We start from the raw sequence: 10,958 nt of genomic DNA, 5'->3' as shown, positions 1-10,958 counted from the left end.
TTAAATTAACGATTGTAAACTTTTAGGGCCAGATAACAAGTGACGCACCAATCATAGCGCAGGTCGCGATAAGCAATATTGCTGATATTACAAGTCCGCTGTAAATCACAATTACCAGAGAAGGGTTAGAGCGGCCAACCTCGCTCTAGCATTACCTATACTTTCAATTGAGATAACAACCATAATAGTGCTCATATTACAAGTTGAAAGTTATAGGTTGTGCTCGAGCGTAAGCCAAAAATACACTAGAATATTTAGCATGGCTTGAGACCTGAAGTAAAGAATAATGGTTATAAAAAATTACCAAAACACACAAAAACATATTAAAATACACTTTTTTTTATTATATTTGATAATTTTGTTGGTTATTTTTTGTAATCTTAGATTTTTTTTTATTTTTCGTAATTTTAGTGTTTGATTTTTTTGTAATCTTAGATTATTTATTTTTTTCGTAGTGTTAGGATTTTTTTTTTTTTTTTTCATTTATTTTTGTTTTTTAAAATAGTAATAATAGGTTAATTTATAGTTTAATCTTAGGATTTTTTTATTTCACAGGTAAGTTTTTATTTATTTTAAGGTAGTTAATATATTGTAACTTTAATTTTAAGTTAGGGGGTGTTAAGTTTAGGGGCTTATAGTTTAATTTAGTGTGTCGCGATGTGGGGTGGGCGGTTTAGGGGTTAATAGGTTTATTATAGTAGTTGCGATGTGTGGGGTCGGCGGTTTATTTAGTGTTGGCAAAGTGGGGGGTTGGCGGTTTAGGGGTTAATACTTTATTTTAGTGTTGGCTATGTGGGTGTGCGGCGGATTAGGGATTAATAAGTTTAAGAAAGTATTTGCGATGCAGTGGATGGTGGTTTAGGGGATAATAATGTAGTTTATGGGCGTTAGTGTACTTTGTAGCATTATGAGTTTTGTGAAAAAATTTTGTTTTGCAAAATCCATAACTACTGTTCTCTGATCACGGAATGGAACATGGCAGTATAAGCTATAACTCTAGTGTTATAGCCGACCGCACAACCTGTAATACAGGCGCAATGAAAATTCCACACTCAAAAGCGACTTGTAATATGGGAGACCTGCCATTCTGTGCGCAAAGGCCAATTTTTTTACCGGTATAGCCGTACCACAAAATTTGTAATTTTGCCCAGTGCTTTTTGTAGCGTGCCTTATAGAAGTCCAAGGTGGATAAGTTAGCGTTGTCACAATATCCAATAGTTTTAAGATCGCATTCTAACTTTCAACTTGTAATATGCGAGCTAATTCGGCTGAGCTAATTTTTTACTTTGAGCGCAGTTAACACTGGCCCTTAGAGTCCATAGGCGCTGCATTTAAAAGCGTACATTACCTTCTCTACTGAGGCAAGTTAGGGACAGCTATAAATGGGTGACTAGAGTTTGCAGCCAATAACTGTGTGGAATTTAGCAGTGTTGAGTTTGTTGAAAATAACATAATCTCAACATAGTCAATGTCACGCAGGACAAAAGTATATCAAGATTGATACCTAAACAAATTGAAAAAAAGATAAAATATAAAATAATTTTCCCAAAGGTAAATTGTCATTATCCCGTTTTCCGGAAAAGGTCACAATTATAGTGGCTAATTTTCAAGTATATACATTAACCAAAATAAACCTAAAAGAACAACAAAACAAACCACAACAACAAGGATGAATAAAAAAAACAAAATGTATTGAATTGGGGGAACCCCCCCTCCCCGGCTTATATATGAAACTCTATATCGTCAAAACCTACCTAATCTTCACCTTATTTTAGTCTTTATCTCTGCTATTACTTATCCAGGTATCCGAAAATACCTGTAGTATAACCAGCTCAGCAAAACTTACCAAGGCTACAAAGGGTAATAAAATCTGTCTCTGCAAGCACAAAGGATATAACTTAATGACTGGGGCCCATCCTTCCAAAAACTTTCTAATCTGTGCTTGGATGCCCCTCAAAACTAGAGACAGACTAGGGGGAGTCTTGGTTATAAACTTTTTAAGGATATTATATCTCACCGCTAAAATAATTGAATTTAACGTACGCACACTCACACCACCTCTCGCATCTGGAAAGAGTAACACTATATCTTCCAGAGAGAAGGAGATAACACTTTGAAAGACTCTATTGTACCAGAATTGAACCTTCTGCCATAATTGAGAGATTTTAGGACAGGCCCATAACATGTGGGGGAGATCAGCCCGAGCATACGAACAATGTTCACACATGAAAATTTTATCAGGAAAATATTTAGCCAGTAGTGCTGGAGAAAAATAATAATTATTTAATAATTTTAAATGGGATTCTTTCCAACTCACTGGAACAGAATATCTTGCCACTGTCGCCAGACTATTGGATATTTTCTCGCGATCTATAGAGGGAATATAAGACAACCAGAATTTGATTAGTTTAACCTCCTCCAGTATACCTTGTTTGGTCAACATAATATCATAAATTAGAGAGATTGAAGCATCCCCGCCATTGAATTTTCTGATACAGATCTTGACCTCGGACCACTCGCCTCTCCTAGTCGCATACCAGTTTTGAGTACAAACAAAGTGTCGGATTTGAAAATAAGCAAACCGGTTTGACCTGGAAAGAGAAAACTGTTCCCTAATAGTTTCCCATGGGAGTATCTGTAAATCATTATTGACTAATTGATACACATATTCCAGTCCCCCAACCTACCAATCCTGAAAGCATTTTTGATCCAATCCTGGAGAAAACAACGGGTTCCCCCTAAAGGGTAAATAGTCAGAAAAGGAAGGATCAATTTTAAGAAGCTTACAAAACTTGTGCCAAATCACAACTATATTCCTAACTGAGATAAGAGAGGATATCCTAAAAGGCAACGAATGCAGAGGACAGTGTAAAAGGGCTTTTAAAGACCACGGTTTGACCATATAAGATTCAAGCTCATATGTAGAGACCAGATTAGACTGTGCAATCCAGTCAATAGCAATTTTAATCAATGAAGTGCAGTTGTATAATCTGATACTTGGTAGGGCCAAACCTGCATCCGAATATTTCTGAGACAGCCTATTTATCGATATTCTCGGCTTTTTGGCTTTCCATAAAAATTTTGAAAACCATGAAGACAAATTCTTCAGATCCTTATTTAAAATTATAAGGGGTAAATTTTGAAGATAATAAAGAATTTTAGGGAAAATTATAGTTTTAATTAAATTAACAGAGGCTGTAAGTGAAAGAGGAAATGCAGTCCAAAGCTTAAGATCCTCTTGAATTTTCTGGAAGAGTAATCCAAAATTTGCCTGATACCACAATTTCGGATTTCTATTGATCTCAAGCCCGAGATATTTAATCGCATTAACTTTGTGGAATATTGTATTGGGGTGATCTACATCCTGCTGCCCGAGCCACATCAGATCGCTCTTCTCCATATTAATTTTGTAGCCCGCAAATGTGCTGAATAAGTTTATCGTATCAACCACTTTCGGAATCGTTACTGACGTTTTATTCAGAAATAGTAAAATATCATCAGCATAGAGCAATATTTTCAGGTTTTGACCACCCAAGGGAATCCCAGGCAGGACCTCTCGCAGTTTGATTGCCACGGGTTCCAACACAATGTTAAAAAGAAGAGGAGAGAGGGGGCAACCCTGCCTTGTACCTCTTTGCAATAATATCCTGGGAGATGCCCTTCCGTTTACCAGGAGATATGACACCGGGTTCTGGTATATTCTTTGGACAAAATTAAAAAAACTGCCCGAAAAGCCAAATTTAATTAGTGTTAAAAAAAGATGTCTCCATGAAATGCAGTCGAACGCTTTGACCGCGTCTAAAGTAAGGACCGCTATATGCTTAAGAACCTTCCTCTCAATCACCTGCTCTGAATTCCAAATAAAGTCAACTAGAGTTGTTAGCTTCCTTATATTTTTGGAGGAACTCTGTAACGACATAAACCCCACATGGTCAGGGTGAATCAACTTATCCAGGCAAGAAACTAATCTCTGAGCTATGATAGCAGCTAGAATTTTATAGTCCGTATTAAGGACTGAAATAGGCCTATAGGAGGCCGGGTCCTCCGGATTTTTACCTTTTTTTAAGATCAAAGAAATATTAGCCACTAAAAAGAGGGAAGAAATTGAATTACCCAGTAAATAGTAACTATTATATCATTTTTCCAATGTCGGTATAACTTGATCGGCTGAACTTTTATAAAATTCTGCTGGTAACCCATCCGGGCCTGCTGCTTTATTAAGTTTGGCCCGTGCTATAGCCTTACTTATTTCTTCCGCTGAGACAGGCGCATTTAACATATCCAGTTCTTCCTTTTGGATCTTGGGGACCGAAATCGACGACCAGAACTTCGTCTGATTGTCTTGATTAAACTCCCCTTCCGTATATAATTGCTGATAAAATTTAAGAAAGGTTCCAGATATCTCATCCACATCAGAGGTACGACCACCTTCTGTCTCAATCACCAAGATAAGATTCTTCTTCTTCCTGACTTTGACCAGTCTGGCCAGATGTTTAGCGAGCTACCATGAATACCCCTAAACCGAAAATTAATTTTGGATTCCTCTTCCTGGTGTTTTTGTAGTAAGAAGGCATCTCTTTCCTTCCTAGAATCTAAATATATAATCCAATTGGCCCTTGATCGAACCCTGCAGTATTCTTTAAAAGCATTACGGACTTGATTGGATAATTGTACATCCCTAGCCCGGATCTTTCTATTTCGTACAACCAGATATCCCTTAATGTCTCCCCTAAGAACTGCTTTGGCCGCCTCCCAAAAGACTTCAATTTTATGGAGGTATACGGAATTAAACATACAATACTTCTCCCATCTATGTTTTATCCAGAACAAAAACCTAGGATCATTATAAAGAAATCTTGGATAGAAAAATCTAGGCATTTTAGCATCGCATCTATCCTGGCAGAAAAACACTATAGAGATAATCGCGTGGTCAGAAATCAAGATCTCATCAATCCCCACTTCCATTTTACCAGACGACAGCGACTCTGCAACTAAGAATAAATCTATACGCGAAAATGTTCTGTGCGCTTTAGATTCACAAGTAAAGTTCTGTATATCGGGATTTAACCTGCGCCACATGTCATGGACCTGGAGTTTCTGGCAGAATCTCAAAAAGTACTTTGAACTTCTCCTATTTTCTGGGATATTCTTACCTGAGAATCTATCTAATTCCGGATCTAATGTCATATTAAAATCGCCCCCTATTACTAGGTTCTCTTTTACCAATGGGAACAATTTGAACTTGATTTTCTCCCAGAAAATTTTGCCTGATACCACAATTTCGGATTTCTATTGATCTCAAGCCCGAGATATTTAATCGCATTAACTTTGTGGAATATTGTATTGGGGTGATCTACATCCTGCTGCCCGAGCCACATCAGATCGCTCTTCTCCATATTAATTTTGTAGCCCGCAAATGTGCTGAATAAGTTTATCGTATCAACCACTTTCGGAATCGTTACTGACGTTTTATTCAGAAATAGTAAAATATCATCAGCATAGAGCAATATTTTCAGGTTTTGACCACCCAAGGGAATCCCAGGCAGGACCTCTCGCAGTTTGATTGCCACGGGTTCCAACACAATGTTAAAAAGAAGAGGAGAGAGGGGGCAACCCTGCCTTGTACCTCTTTGCAATAATATCCTGGGAGATGCCCTTCCGTTTACCAGGAGATATGACACCGGGTTCTGGTATATTCTTTGGACAAAATTAAAAAAACTGCCCGAAAAGCCAAATTTAATTAGTGTTAAAAAAAGATGTCTCCATGAAATGCAGTCGAACGCTTTGACCGCGTCTAAAGTAAGGACCGCTATATGCTTAAGAACCTTCCTCTCAATCACCTGCTCTGAATTCCAAATAAAGTCAACTAGAGTTGTTAGCTTCCTTATATTTTTGGAGGAACTCTGTAACGACATAAACCCCACATGGTCAGGGTGAATCAACTTATCCAGGCAAGAAACTAATCTCTGAGCTATGATAGCAGCTAGAATTTTATAGTCCGTATTAAGGACTGAAATAGGCCTATAGGAGGCCGGGTCCTCCGGATTTTTACCTTTTTTTTAAGATCAAAGAAATATTAGCCACTAAAAAGAGGGAAGAAATTGAATTACCCAGTAAATAGTAACTATTATATCATTTTTCCAATGTCGGTATAACTTGATCGGCTGAACTTTTATAAAATTCTGCTGGTAACCCATCCGGGCCTGCTGCTTTATTAAGTTTGGCCCGTGCTATAGCCTTACTTATTTCTTCCGCTGAGACAGGCGCATTTAACATATCCAGTTCTTCCTTTTGGATCTTGGGGACCGAAATCGACAACCAGAACTTCGTCTGATTGTCTTGATTAAACTCCCCTTCCGTATATAATTGCTGATAAAATTTAAGAAAGGTTCCGGATATCTCATCCACATCAGAGGTACGACCACCTTCTGTCTCAATCACCAAGATAAGATTCTTCTTCTTCCTGACTTTGACCAGTCTGGCCAGATGTTTAGCGAGCTACCATGAATACCCCTAAACCGAAAATTAATTTTGGATTCCTCTTCCTGGTGTTTTTGTAGTAAGAAGGCATCTCTTTCCTTCCTAGAATCTAAATATATAATCCAATTGGCCCTTGATCGAACCCTGCAGTATTCTTTAAAAGCATTACGGACTTGATTGGATAATTGTACATCCCTAGCCCGGATCTTTCTATTTCGTACAACCAGATATCCCTTAATGTCTCCCCTAAGAACTGCTTTGGCCGCCTCCCAAAAGACTTCAATTTTATGGAGGTATACGGAATTAAACATACAATACTTCTCCCATCTATGTTTTATCCAGAACAAAAACCTAGGATCATTATAAAGAAATCTTGGATAGAAAAATCTAGGCATTTTAGCATCGCATCTATCCTGGCAGAAAAACACTATAGAGATAATCGCGTGGTCAGAAATCAAGATCTCATCAATCCCCACTTCCATTTTACCAGACGACAGCGACTCTGCAACTAAGAATAAATCTATACGCGAAAATGTTCTGTGCGCTTTAGATTCACAAGTAAAGTTCTGTATATCGGGATTTAACCTGCGCCACATGTCATGGACCTGGAGTTTCTGGCAGAATCTCAAAAAGTACTTTGAACTTCTCCTATTTTCTGGGATATTCTTACCTGAGAATCTATCTAATTCCGGATCTAATGTCATATTAAAATCGCCCCCTATTACTAGGTTCTCTTTTACCAATGGGAACAATTTGAACTTGATTTTCTCCCAGAATTCCCGATTGAATTTGTTGGGGCCGTAAATATTACAAATGATGAATTTTATATTATTTATGTAAATATGCAAGATAATAAATCTAGCTTCCGGATCTGTCTCTACCTGGATAATCTTGTAATCTAAGGCCTTATTTATAAGGATTGCTACCCCACATTTTCTGCTTCTAGCTGGAGTTGCGACTACCTCGCCTACCCATTTGCTCTTAAGTTTTTTAGCTTCCTGTTCTGAAAGATGGGTTTCCTGGAGAAAAGAAATATCATGTTTGCTTCTAGCTAGGAATTTGATGACCAATTTGCGTTTCTAGGGGGAGGAAATCCCTCCCACGTTCCATGAAGTTATTTTAAGCTCCATGACCTAAAATATAGTGATTATCCTAAAGATCCTGTGGGGGGGGGGGCAAGAACAAAAAAAAAAAAAAAGGGAAGACAACGAGGGAGGCCAAGGAGGGGAAAGGGTAGCGAACACATATGAGGACAATCTTGTCTTACAATGTAGCAATCGAGAAACCATAATCACAACTTGACTTTTAGCGAGCAATCTAGCTAGTTTACCTACTAAAGTTCAGAATAACCCCTGAACCAACAATTTATGATACAGTCCAACCATTTACATCATAGGGTAGAACATAATAACATAATTCTTATTTATCTTTGAGGAAATCTTTCACTTCCCCCACCTCCGAAAAGACCTGATGAGACCCACTGTACTCAACTATTATTTTGGCAGGATAAATCATCCGAGCCTTAATTCCTTTGTTAATAATTTGGGTACAGAAGGGAGCCATCGTCCTCCTTCTCAGCGTGGTTTCAACTGAAAAGTCCTGAAACAGTAACATTTTACTATTACCAAACATTAATGGTTCACTTATTTTTTTAAACAAATTCATTATTTCAATTTTGTCCTGGAAATTTAAAACCTTACATATACACATTCTACTCCTGCCTTGTCCTGTATCTGCTTTTTTTTTAGGGCCAATTCTATGGGCTCTCTTGATCATAATGGGCAACCTTGATTGTGGGACTCCCAGCCTCTGCGGTAGTAATACAGAAGTGAATTTTAATAGATCATCAAATTCTGCAGACTCCGGGAGACCCACAATTCTGATATTATTTCATCTTGCCCGATCTTCAAGATCATCTAGACGCCCCTGTAGGTTAATAATTATAGAATCCTGTTGAGAAATTATACTTTCTTGAGTACTGACTTGATCTTCCAAGTCGGAAATCCTATTTTCCGCCTCTTGCATTATATGTGAAAACTGTCTTAATTCTACATACAAAGCAGAAATTTCCGATGAAATAGAACCCAACTCCTTTTTGATTACATTAATTGAGGTGAGAATAAATCAGACAACTGTGTAATTAATGAGTGAGTGTCAACCATGTTGGCCACCGACTCTGCCGAAGTATCTAGGCTAGACTCAGGCACTTTAGTTCTTTTATCTTTAATTTTACTCGGCATTTTGGGTGAAGAGGATTTCCCCTGCAATAAAAATGTATCCATAAATTTTTACGTGATAAGTGAATGCACAAAAAACACACGTGAGAGAGAAAAAAAACAAAAACAAAAAAACTTTTTTCTCTCTATTTTTTTTTTTTTTTGGGGGAAGGAAACCCTTACCTTCCTATGTGAAAAACAGATCTCTTGGTTTTATAAGAGTATGCCCCTAGCGCATACAAAGTGAGGGAAAAAAAGAAGCTTTTTTTTTATTTTATGGGGAAGGAAACCCTTCCCTTCCTATGTGAAATTCAGGTCTCTTGGTTTTATAGGAGTATGCCCCTAGCGCATACAAAGTGGCAAAAAACACAAAGGAAAAAAAAAATTGGGGAGGAGACTCCGCCCCTCCTATGTGAAAATCAATCTCTGGGTTTATAGGAGTGTGTCCCTAACACATACAAAGTGAAGAAAAAAAAAAAAAAGGGTGAAAGTGATCTGATGTAAAAAGGAAAAACGAATCAAAATAAGGAAAAGGAGGGGAAAAAACCTCGGATAATTGCCCGCTGTTAATGTAATAACCACTGAATTATATCCCCCTTATAGTAGTTCTACCTAGGGGTTAATTAGATAAAGCTCAGCCCTTGAACTATCTAGAAATTCTGGAGCTTAATAAGCGTTAACACTGACCATACTCAGATAAAGGATGCTATCTCAACAAAATTTATTATAAACTCGGCTTGAGCCCTGAAAATGACTGACGGTTATAGCAATTAGCCTTCTACTATTGTCAGGGATTTATCTCTTCTCACACTGTGCCTTTAAGAATGTGAACTCACTACCCCTATTTAAGGCTCCTCCCAACAGAACTCATTGCTTGGTAATTTGTTACTCAGTGTCAAGCTGCTTCAGAAGAGACCTAGCCGTTTATACAACTTTGTATTCTCAACTTATTGCTCACCCTGAGTTTCTGCCTACTCGAATCAACCTGCAGATTCTCTTTTGTGCCTGAAGTTTTGCTCCGTTTGTTCACTAAGGCCTAGATTTAGAGTTCGGCGGTAGCCGTCAAAACCAGCGTTAGAGGCTCCTAACGCTGGTTTTGGGCGCCCGCTGGTATTTGGAGTCAGTGATTAAAGGGTCTAACGCTCACTTTTCAGCCGCGACTTTTCCATACCGCAGATCCCCCTACGCCATTTGCGTAGCCTATCTTTTCAATGGGATCTTTCTAACGCCGGTATTTAGAGTCGTTTCTGAAGTGAGCGTTAGAGCTCTAACGACAAGATTTCAGCCGCCTGAAAATAGCAGGAGTTAAGAGCTTTCTGGCTAACGCCGGTTTATAAAGCTCTTAACTACTGTACCCTAAAGTACACTAACACCCATAAACTACCTATGTACCCCTAAACCGAGGTCCCCCCACACCGCCGCCACTCGATTAAAATTTTTAACCCCTAATCTGCCGACCGCCACCTACGTTATATTTATGTACCCCTAATCTGCTGCCCCTAACATCGCCGACCCCTATATTATATTTATTAACCCCTAATCTGCCCCCCTCAACGTCGCCGACACCTGCCTACACTTATTAACCCCTAATCTGCCGAGCGGACCTGAGCGCTACTATAATAAAGTTATTAACCCCTAATCCGCCTCACTAACCCTATCATAAATAGTATTAACCCCTAATCTGCCCTCCCTAACATCGCCGACACCTACCTTCAATTATTAACCCCTAAACTTCCGATCGGAGCTCACCGCTATTCTAATAAATGGATTAACCCCTAAAGCTAAGTCTAACCCTAACACTAACACCCCCCTAAGTTAAATATAATTTACATCTAACGAAATAAATTAACTCTTATTAAATAACTTCTTCCTATTTAAAGCTAAATACTTACCTGTAAAATAAATCCTAATATAGCTACAATATAAATTATAATTATATTGTAGCTATTTTAAGATTAATATTTATTTTACAGGCAACTTTGTAATTATTTTAACCAGGTACAATAGCTATTAAATAGTTAAGAACTATTTAATAGTTACCTAGTTAAAATAATAACAAATTTACCTGTAAAATAAATCCTAACCTAAGTTATAATTAAACCTAACACTACCCTATCAATAAAATAATTAAATAAACTACCTACAATTACCTACAATTAACCTAACACTACACTATCAATAAATTAATTAAACACAATTGCTACAAATAACTACAATTAAATAAACTAGCTAAAGTACAAAAAATAAAAAAGAACTAAGTTA

Source organism: Bombina bombina, chromosome 6 (genome assembly GCF_027579735.1).
Source record: "Bombina bombina isolate aBomBom1 chromosome 6, aBomBom1.pri, whole genome shotgun sequence".
NCBI lineage: Eukaryota > Metazoa > Chordata > Amphibia > Anura > Bombinatoridae > Bombina > Bombina bombina.
Note: the sequence above shows the minus strand (reverse complement) of the source record.